Source organism: Penaeus monodon, chromosome 8 (assembly GCF_015228065.2).
Source record: "Penaeus monodon isolate SGIC_2016 chromosome 8, NSTDA_Pmon_1, whole genome shotgun sequence".
In the NCBI taxonomy this organism is placed as follows: Eukaryota; Metazoa; Arthropoda; class Malacostraca; order Decapoda; family Penaeidae; genus Penaeus; species Penaeus monodon.
Window position 1 is genome coordinate 35869267 of NC_051393.1, and position 10711 is coordinate 35879977.

Genomic DNA, 10711 nt, shown 5'->3' on the forward strand with positions numbered 1-10711 from the left:
ATAATCCTGTCAGAATAAATCCAGACACTCCTGTCAGCCTTGCCACCCTCGCCTCTACATTACATGAGCATCAGTTGAAAGATGACCTCTGGAAGGAGATCATAGAATTCTTAGAAGGGCCTTGTCAGCATCCATTCAAGAATTTGAACTTGATGACAGAGTTTTATTTCACCTGAAATCCTTGCCAGATCATATTATCAGGCAGGTATGTGTTCCTCATTCACTGCAGTCTCAAACCTTGCATCTTCCTCATGACCATCCAACTGCAGCTCACCCTGGTGCTCTGTGCACATATCATAATTTACAAAATACCTTCTTCTTTCCCAACATGTTCTGGCTATGCAAATGGTATGTGCAGCACTGTTCCAGCACAGGAAAGGTTCACGTGAGCATGCCAAGATGCAGTGTCGGCCTCCACCTGGTGGCCCATTGGAACTCGTATCTGCAGATCTCTTGGATCTCCGAGCTTCTGTGGGTGGCTATCTTTATGTTCTGTCAATAATGGACCACCACTCTAGGTTCTTACAACTTGTCCCACTCAGGAATAAGACCATAGAAATGGTTCTTCATGGATTTTATGATCATTTTATAACTCTTTTTGGACCACCTCGACAGATATTGACCTACAATGGGGGCTAGTTTCTAATGAGCAGTGGCATGAAGTGTGCAGACAGCTAGAGATACGATATTCATTCACCATAGCTTATCATCCTAGTTCAAATGGTTTAGTAGAACGGACAAACAGGGTCGTGAAGGATGCTCTTGCTATGCTTGTGGCTGATAAACCAGGGAGGTGGCCACAATATCTGACCTCTGTAAGGCTAGCCATAAATTCAGCCATTCATCGTTCAGTGAGGGACTAACCCTTGTACCTCCTTACTGGGAAGATGGCCTTATTTCCCAGGGGACTAACCATCCAAGTAACAATTGATCCCACTCTTGGGGTACAACAGCTAGCTAAGGCCAGGCAACTTGCTATTGTTGCCTCTCTCCGTTCCCGAGAGGCTAATGCATAGGCACATAATCAAAAAGTTCGCTCAACCTGGCAGCCAGAGGAAGGTGCACTCGTCCTTTGTAGAGACTTTACAGCAGGGGTGTTACATGACAGATGGCAAGGGCCTTCTAGAGTAATAAAGCAAATAGGTCCTGTTGTGTTTGAAGTTAAAGATCTTCAACCCCTTATCGTGTAGTGAAGCAGCAACTGAAAATGCATCTTCCTCCTGTAGAATTAGATGATGTTGATGTTGGAGATGGACTGCCTTCTGATCTTCCAGGGGTTGACGATCATTTGCCAGGCCGGCCCCCGGACATAGCAGCCCCTATACATATGCCAGATCTCGGGTATGACCAGAAAATAAATGAACTTGGTAATTCAGGACTGCTGAACAGATTTCCCAGTGATCACGAATTCCTTTATTCCGAAGAAATGAGTACAGAGTCGTCATATAGTGGATACAGTGACTATGAGGCTTGGGAAGAGTGAATGAAATGGCGTGACTGAATGTGTACTGTAATGTGCTTGTTCAGTCGCTCGTTGTCGAGTCGGTAGGTCTTTTTTTTTTTCCTTTTACTTGTTCTATTTTACGTGTTTTCTTAATTTTAAGGTTTCACTCTTATTGTGTTGATGTTTTATTTTACATTTTCCTATTCTTAACTCAAGTTTTAGATTAAGTTTGTAATACTTGTGGACCACCTTGCCCAGTGAGAAGTTCAAATGTATCACTTGGTGACTCCTAGTAAGTTACATATATGCCATGCTGACTTTATGTTCTTTTTCCAGTTATGCTGTTCATGTTGTATGTATTTATCGTTATGCCGATTATGAGCCCCCTGGCAACCCCTCAGCCTTAGCGTGAGAAGAGAAGCGACCCCTCGGCTCTGGTGTGAGATGAGAAGGCCTGATGTGTATGGGGACGTCGTAGGTCTGCTGAAATATCGGACCATACGACCTAGGGCCCGGGACGGTTGTAGTGGGACTATTCGCCCACTCCTTGTGCTGCCACGGTACCCCCCCCCTTTCTTTGGTATGACGAGTCCATGGCATGAGTCCAATTCAATAAACTAATGGAAAATGCGCACCGAGAAGTACAAGTTTTATTGTTTTATATACTCTGTATTATCTTTATCCCTCGTGATGAGAATGCGGGGTGCCGCCCGTAATGAATGTACATACACGTACGTGGGCTTAGCTACGTACATGATCACATCTATTACCCCTCATGCCCAGTAATTTTTGTGAGGACACTATCTTGCCAAGAGGATAGTATCACCGGTAATGAAATGTACAATAACTGAATGGCGTCTGCTAGTTTCCGTACGGTCTAGGACGTAGCCAATACCCTGGCTAGGGGGCGTACTTTGGGAGTACCGGGAGATCTGGTCTCGCCTCCTTATCACTCGAACCCCGCTGCTTTTTATCCAGGTGCATAAGGTCACGGTTACTATTATGCAGTTATCATGGAACTCACCATTTTATACATGTTGAAGCTTTAGTGACTGGTGCAAGAGTAGTGAGCTTGAAGCATAGGTAAAATAAACAGGCAAGCAGCGTACTGGTGTCCCTCATTTCCCTCGGCTAATCAGTGATGATAAAGTCCAGTGTAAAGTACTGTGGATATAAAGTATTCATGGATATCTGAGGATAATTTGCTTTTTAAATGTATAAATGATGGAATGATGAAGTAGACCCGATTTAATAATCTCCCATTTCTCTTTTCTCTTGTATGCGAGTGCTGTGACCTGGACTCCCCCACTTATCCCGCTTTCGACGCTACCACTTATATGCCCGGTGTACAATGCGTGGGTGGCCAGGTGGTACTCGCAGAAGGTAAATTAAGGTATAAGGAAGGTGCAGATCAGGTGTTTAAGGGGCATTGACCTGGGATTATCCTGGTATCAGATATAATGTAGCAGTACTGTGTTAGTTACCTTACACACAAATATAAACATATATATATATATATATATATATATATATATATATATATATATATATATATATATATATATAGTATTTAAATATATGTATATATATACTTTTTTTTACGGTAGGTTCATGTTTAAGCCGCTGTGGTCACAGCATGATACTTAATTGTAGTTTTCATGTTGTGTTGATCTTGGAGTGAGTACGTGGTAGGGTCCCCAGTTCCTTTCCACGGAGAGTGCCGGTGTTACCTTTTAGGTAATCATTCTCTCTATTTATCCGGGCTTGGGACCAGCACTGACTTGGACTGGCTTGCCCACCCAGTGGCTAAATAGGCAATCAAGGTAAAGTTCCTTGCCCAAGTAACTTCATCGAATCTAGGTTCGATTTACCTAAAATTATTTAAATCAGCGCGCATACTCACATACGCGCGCGGGCGATGCATGTGTGCATGGATGTACCCACGCACTCGCATGCGGCGATTGGTGTGTGCACTTGCACTGATTTAAATAATTTTAGGTAAATCGAACCTATATACGATGAAGTTCCTTGAGCAACGAACTTCACCTCGATTGCCTTTTTAGCCACTGGGTGGGCAAGCCAGCCCAAGTCAGTGCTGGCCCCAAGCCCGTATAAATAGAGAGAATGATTTCTATACATATATATATATATATATATATATATATATATATATATATATATATATATATATATATATTTATATATATAATATATATATATATATATATATATATATATATATATATATTACAACATATATATATATATATATATATATATATATATATATATATATATATATATATATATATATATATATATATATATATATATATATATATATATATATATATATATTGTATATGTGTGCGTATGTGTATACATATATATATTTCATATAAATGTGTATAAATATACATATATAGGTGTGTGTGTGTGCGTGCGTGCGCGCGTGTGTGTGTGTATGTGTGCGTGTATGAGTATGTGTATGAGTGCGTATATGAGTACATTACCATACTCTGTCGCTCGCTGTCGCTTCGGCCATAGTTCACGCCGGAACCAGGTTGATTTTCAACACCACAATACCACAATATCACGAAGTAGGCACCAGCACATCACAAGCTACGGGTACAGGGGAAAGCAGTATCCCGAAATCTCATACAATACACACACACACAAAAAAAAAAAAGAACATGAATAAATCCAGTATATCAGTGGCAATCCAGCTTTATCATTCTAAACAATTAACGTTATAATATTATCAATGTTACAATATATCACTTTCACAATTATAATACATTAATTAGGCCGGTATTATACTAGCCATCTGTCTCAGTGATCCATATAAATTGAATAAATAGTAAAAGTATGTAACTAAAACTGAACTAAAATTACATCTAAAATTACGTAAAATGTTTAAAAAAACAAACAAACAAGAAATAACTATATTCTAAAAAAAATCGAAAAAAATAATACGCTAGAAATATATGTAACAACGTAAAATTCTGGAAATCTTCGACTATAGGCGTAAGGGGGACGTATGTGACTAGTATAACACACGAAACATTATGAAAACCAGCCAACTATCACATACCTTCGCTCGCCACCAAAATCCTGTAAGGTAACAGTAACACAGTACTGCTACATTATACCCGATACAGTTCCTGGTCAATGCCCCTTGGAGACCTGATCTGCACCTTCCTTATACCTTAATTTACCTTGTGCGAGTACCACCTAGCCACCCACGCATCGTACACCGGGCATGTAAGTCCAGGTCACGGCACTCGCATACAAGAGAAATGGGAGATTATAAAATCAGGATTACTTCATCATTCCATCATTTATATATTTAAAAAGCAAATTATTCTCAGATATCCATGTGTACTTTATATCCACAGTACTTTACACTGAACTTTATATGCATACACGCACATGTGTGTGTGTGTGAGTGTGCGCGAGTGTGTGTGTATGTATATATATATATATATATATATATATATATATATATATATATATATGATGGAATAATGCAATGCCGCATTGATATCGATAAATAACAACCCTCCCTGACCAGGACTCGAACCTAGGTCACTGCGGGTATGAAACCGGAGGCCAGTGCTAAACCACCTGTGGGTCGTGTGGCATGGTTGGTTTAGCACTGGCCTCCGGTTTCATACCCGGAGTGACCTAGGTTCGAGTCCTGGTCAGGGAGGGTTGTTATTTATATATATATATATATATAGATAGATAGATAGATATAGATATATAATGTAATACATATATGTAGCTATATTATTCATATATATGTATGTATACACACATATAATATATATGTATATGTATACATATATATATATATATATATATATATATATATATATATATATATAAATATAATATATATATATCTGCGTGTGTGTGTATGCATATGTACACACACACACAACACACACACATACACACGAACTACCGCACGCACGCACGCCACACCACATACACATACACACATATATAAACTTATTACATGGATATGTTTTTTCTGAATATAGATATATATATAGATATATTATTATATATTATAAAATATATATATACATATACATACAAACAATGTATATGCAAAACAGGGACACACACACATTGCTGTGTGATGCAGTAGTGGCGTCTCCTCTAGCAATCTCGCTGACCGGGGTTCAGTTCCTGTACTGCCAATGGATGTAATGATGGCCACCAATCCTGAAGTAACAAGAGCCGGACAACCAAAAACCAAAATTATGAGTATTATGTCTCCATAATTACACATACAACCCTCCCACACACACAATAAATTGGATTATTTTTGCTTAATTCGAAATTAAGCCAAAGTTACGGTTTTTTGTGTGGTTCTTTTTGATTAGTATACCCCTGACTTTTCTTTTATCCTTAATATTTTTCATAGGTATGCTCGCATCAGTTCTGGCGGTTAACTCAACTGGAACTATAGAATGTTTGTAATTGAGTTTGGTAGTAAGGAAATCGTCTCAACAAAAGTCACGTCCTCGCAGGCGCTGTTTATGCGGAACCAATAAAGTTTTCAGATGGCGTAAACATATTATTGAATGGCTGTTTCCGGTTCCATCCTCAGTAAAAAAGAGTTTATTGAAAAAGCATGCAGATGTGCTTTATTTAGCTTTATTTCCTGAGAATAAATAAGTGACTACACCCATAGGCAAGTGAGGTAGAAAGGGTACATGACTGAAATAATGATAAAGCACTAGTGTCTTTAAACTTTAATACCTCCGGCTCGACTTAGAAGTTAAGCAGAAATTGTATCTAACGTTCACGAAAAATTTCAAAACAAGTAAATGCCGGAAATCGGTCGCGCATTTAACAGGAACCAAACGTCTCAAACAGCAAGTAACAAAAATATGCAAATATCTCTAATGGCTTTTAAACACTTTCCTCCTCCAGCCGTAACACAAATCTGGGGCTCACGGACTGGACATTAAGGAAGACCCGTGAGCCAAGTTTGTTTTATCGATCCTTCCGTGTTTGCTCCTTCGTTACCTTTCATGAAGCAAAGGACAGAAAAAATCCTGCGGAGAGAGGCACATGCAGTTATTCTCCTAGTGAGGATAGCGCCGTGGTTCCGAACCTTGTGGGCGTCATGAATTTCCAGTGAGGGTGCGAGCCCTTGAAAGAAAAAAAAAAAACAAACAAAAAACACGGAGGAAGTTATCAAAAGTCAATTCTGTATTCTCATAATTAGGAGCATGGTTTCACAAAATAATGATAATATAATAATAATATAATGGAAAACGAATTCACACACACCACTCTCTTATACACACACACATCCTTTCTCTCTTCTCGCTACTCTCTCTCTCCCTTTCTCTCCTCTCTCTCTATCTCTCATAGATATATATTTATATATAATACATATATATATAATTATATTAGATAGATAATAATTATATATTTGTAATATATCCTCTCTTGCTCTCTGGTCTATGATTGCTGACCACCAGTTGTCAGGGCCAGGGATTTCCCATCGCTGTTACCAATCGTCAGAGGTTTTTGGTTGGGTCTAGTTTGTCAGTTTGTTAAAGATAGTAGTGGTGGGCAGAGGTTGTAGATGACTGCGTTCATGATGGCAGAGGTTGACCACCACTCCAAGGTGGGGGCCCTAGAGTGGTGGCCCACAGGAGAAGGCAGCGTCCGAACGGGACTGTTACTCGAGGCAGAGTGAGAATACGGGTATGGAGGGTCATTAACTGATGGAACCGGTGACCTCACCTCGCTTCCCCCACATTTCCTGCAGCTGCTCCACTATTCCATGCCACGTGTCTGATGGACGCTCACTGCTTGTGCCCGAGGAATACCCAGTCCTTACTCAATTCCCAGCCTGCCCTGAGGGCTGGCTGGCCAGACACGCGACACCCGCACTCCAGCACTTATCCCAAGACATGAGTTATCGTGTGTTCCCCTATTTGTGTTGTACTCTTCACAAATAAGAATCGAGAAGTTATAACCCTATCCTGCCAAAAAAAAAAAAAAAAACCAGTCCAAACCATTGTTCAGAGGCATCATAGGGCATCTTGATAACTATGGCAGGGTGGTCGTTGCATCTTATGACTTCGCAACACGAATACACAGTCTCTGAAACATTCGCTTGGACAGCTTCCATGATCGACTACGTCTACAAAAAACACTGTTACACCTTTTGGGTCTCTTTCCTTTTCTTTCGCCTCAGAAATGTGTTAAGCCATATGTGAGTCACAATGGTTTTGTTGAGTAAAAGGCTAAGGGACAGCAAAATGGTATGTTCTCACACTATTTTCGGCCTTAAGATCAATTACTGTGTGATCATGTTATGTGGTCTGCAAAACATGAATTATTCAGTCAGCAATAAGAGTTCATTAATTGCTCTCATTAATTAGAGATTATATGTTTAACTGAATGATTTTAAACGAGTTCTTGATTTTTATATTATTAAAATATCATTATTCATTTATTTCCTCTTCAGTAGGTGCGTTTTCCCGCCTGATTCCGACAGCACTTTCTTCCTTTCACTTTCCGGTCGGTAAGAGTGGAAGGCCAAGAGATGACCGCTCGTTTTTCCCGTGATTTGGTTTTTGTTGTTGACACCATGGGGATAACCCGTAGCATCTTTACAGTCAAGGGTGGACACGTTCTATCGGCGCTAGAGCGGAGTTTCGTAATGCAATTTGTATATAAATTTATATTTTTAGATGTTAGGATCTTCCCCATATCATAGTGCACAGTGCTGCCAATGTAACCCGGGGTTGGTGTAAGTATTCAACTAACTTAGATTCTACACCCCAACATGTACGATATTAGGACAGATAAAACCGAAGATATTCGTTCGATCGGCAACCTTTGAGTCGAGTGCCCTACGTTACATCTGTAAATAATGTTAAGACTAGGGTTTAAACTTAGAATCTTTATTCTATACTTTTCCCACCCTCTAGAAGGTGCTTGCAGGTTTTTGGTAAATCCCAAAGCGATGGTGATTTGTGATAGTGTTATACCCTAGGGATTGTCAAGAATGTCCATCACAGATTACGCAGAAGGAGAAAACAGGTTATTATAGATGTTCCCGGCTCAGTTCGCTTCATTCTACCAGCATTTTTGGGTATAGGAACCCCCCATCAATGAAGTCTGACATGCATAGCTAGGGACATGGCACATCGGGCCAGTCATAATTTATGGACGGAGAAGATTCGCTTGCTAGAAATGATAGAAAGATTGTGAATATTTTTTTTCCACAGTCACCATTCATTAATGAATACCATTCTGTCACCTATCATTAAAATGTTGAATTCAAGGTGGTAGCTGAAATAATTTTGTATAAATGCATGGATATTTAATATCAGTATCACTCATCCAAACAGAACAAAACAGATACTGAAACTTTTCACTAAAGGGTTTGTTGCTGTCTGTAGTTGAAGGTGTTACAGAATCTAGGATGTATTCTATTGCCGCGATTTTGTCATCATGACGAGTGGACTCATACATGATGTACAATTTCCTATTTACATTGATTTATCCTCGTGTGACAACAAAACTGGTTCAAGGAAATTTCTTGCGGATATTGACGTGCTGGTTGGTAGTTCAAGCCAGGTCCACTGCGGGATCGGTACTGACGTTTCCGTCTCCTATTAATATTCTTCTTTCACTTTGGAAAGTAAAATACAAAAAAAAAAAGACGAAATAAAGTAAAAAAAAACGAAGATTAAAAACTCTTTCTTTTTTTCTACTATTCTTAGCCCCATCCATATCAACCACGGCACCGAAGGAGACCCTTGCTGCAGAAAATTAGTCACATTAGGATGCTGTAGGATGGGGGGAAAAAAACGTCACCGGAAGATCGCCAGAAGCCTGTGGACGAGGATGTTCGTCAGGTATTAAGCCGCCCCATGATGTAGCGGAAGGGCACCGCCTGCCTGGACGTCCGCAGATCAAGTCAAACTCCAAAAGCTCGTCAGCGCAGTATAGTCCTTGTGCAGACTCTCTCCTGAGCTTGGTGAAACCACTGATCAAGGGCCGGCATGGAACCGATACCGGGATAGGTGGGGACGCTCGCAATGTAAACACAGCTTAAATGGGTCTCACCCTGGTGCATGCTTAACGATCGTTCAGGCAAATGTAAGATAATTTTTTACGACTTTCTGAACAAGAAACATAGGAGTGGCCTACTGAAATTCAATAGCCATCACCAATAGCCTATAGAAATTCGAACTATGGTGCACATCCAGGGCCACATAAGGGGTGTTATTCCTGTATTTAAAATCCACATCCTGCATGAGTTTCTCACCCTCCCATTCAACACCTGACTCATGGCAGGTCAGGTTATTCACCCCACAGGCCCCATTTCCTTTTCCACTCTATATAAAAGCAAGGACTAATTTACCTCTTGCAGATATCAACAAATGATTTAGTTATAACCAAAAACCCTCAGTCTTCTTTGCTGGAGATATCAACGCTGCCCCCACACTGACCACTAAAAAACACAGTATACCAATTGCTCATGGTAGGAAACTCTATCTATCTTTGAAAGAAAAGACCACTACATGGACCCAACTCTTCAACCATCATAACACAAATGAGAGAAAGGGACGCCTGATCTCGTTTTTCGGGAAACAGGGCAGCAACATGCCGATCACACACATCTTACAACCCAAGCCCGAACATTGGTTCAGGAAAACCAATACCCATCATTAATAACGATTTCACATCACCAATACTTAAACAAAGAGGAAAGAAAGGACGATTTCCGGTATAAAACAAGCAGACTGGTGGATTCATTTAAATATAAATTAAATATCACCCACTTTGAATTTAATCTTGAAGGGCTTGATTCCAAACAATAGATGGATTGGAATTACATTCTTCGGCTGCCTCGCACTCAACTATGCTGAGGCACCATTCCCCAGGTCTCAGTATAAAACACGCATATCATTTCAGCAATCGGAAAGGACAAAAAGTCTCCTGACTGTTTTCGGAAGTCGTTTACTCAAAATTGAAACAGATTAAAAAACCATATTCGATGGGGACTTATCATTCTATAGAAGGAACACGTCATAGATAGTTTGATAACTACGACCGACCAAAAATATGCACAGATTTAGTTTAAAAAGTAGAATGCACACAAGAGTTCGCAATTCCACGGGAATTAAACAACTTTAAAGATAGTAACTTTCCCCTCCTTTCCCACCTCATCACAATAACGTCAGGTCTCAGATCCCATGGATGTTATTAACATTT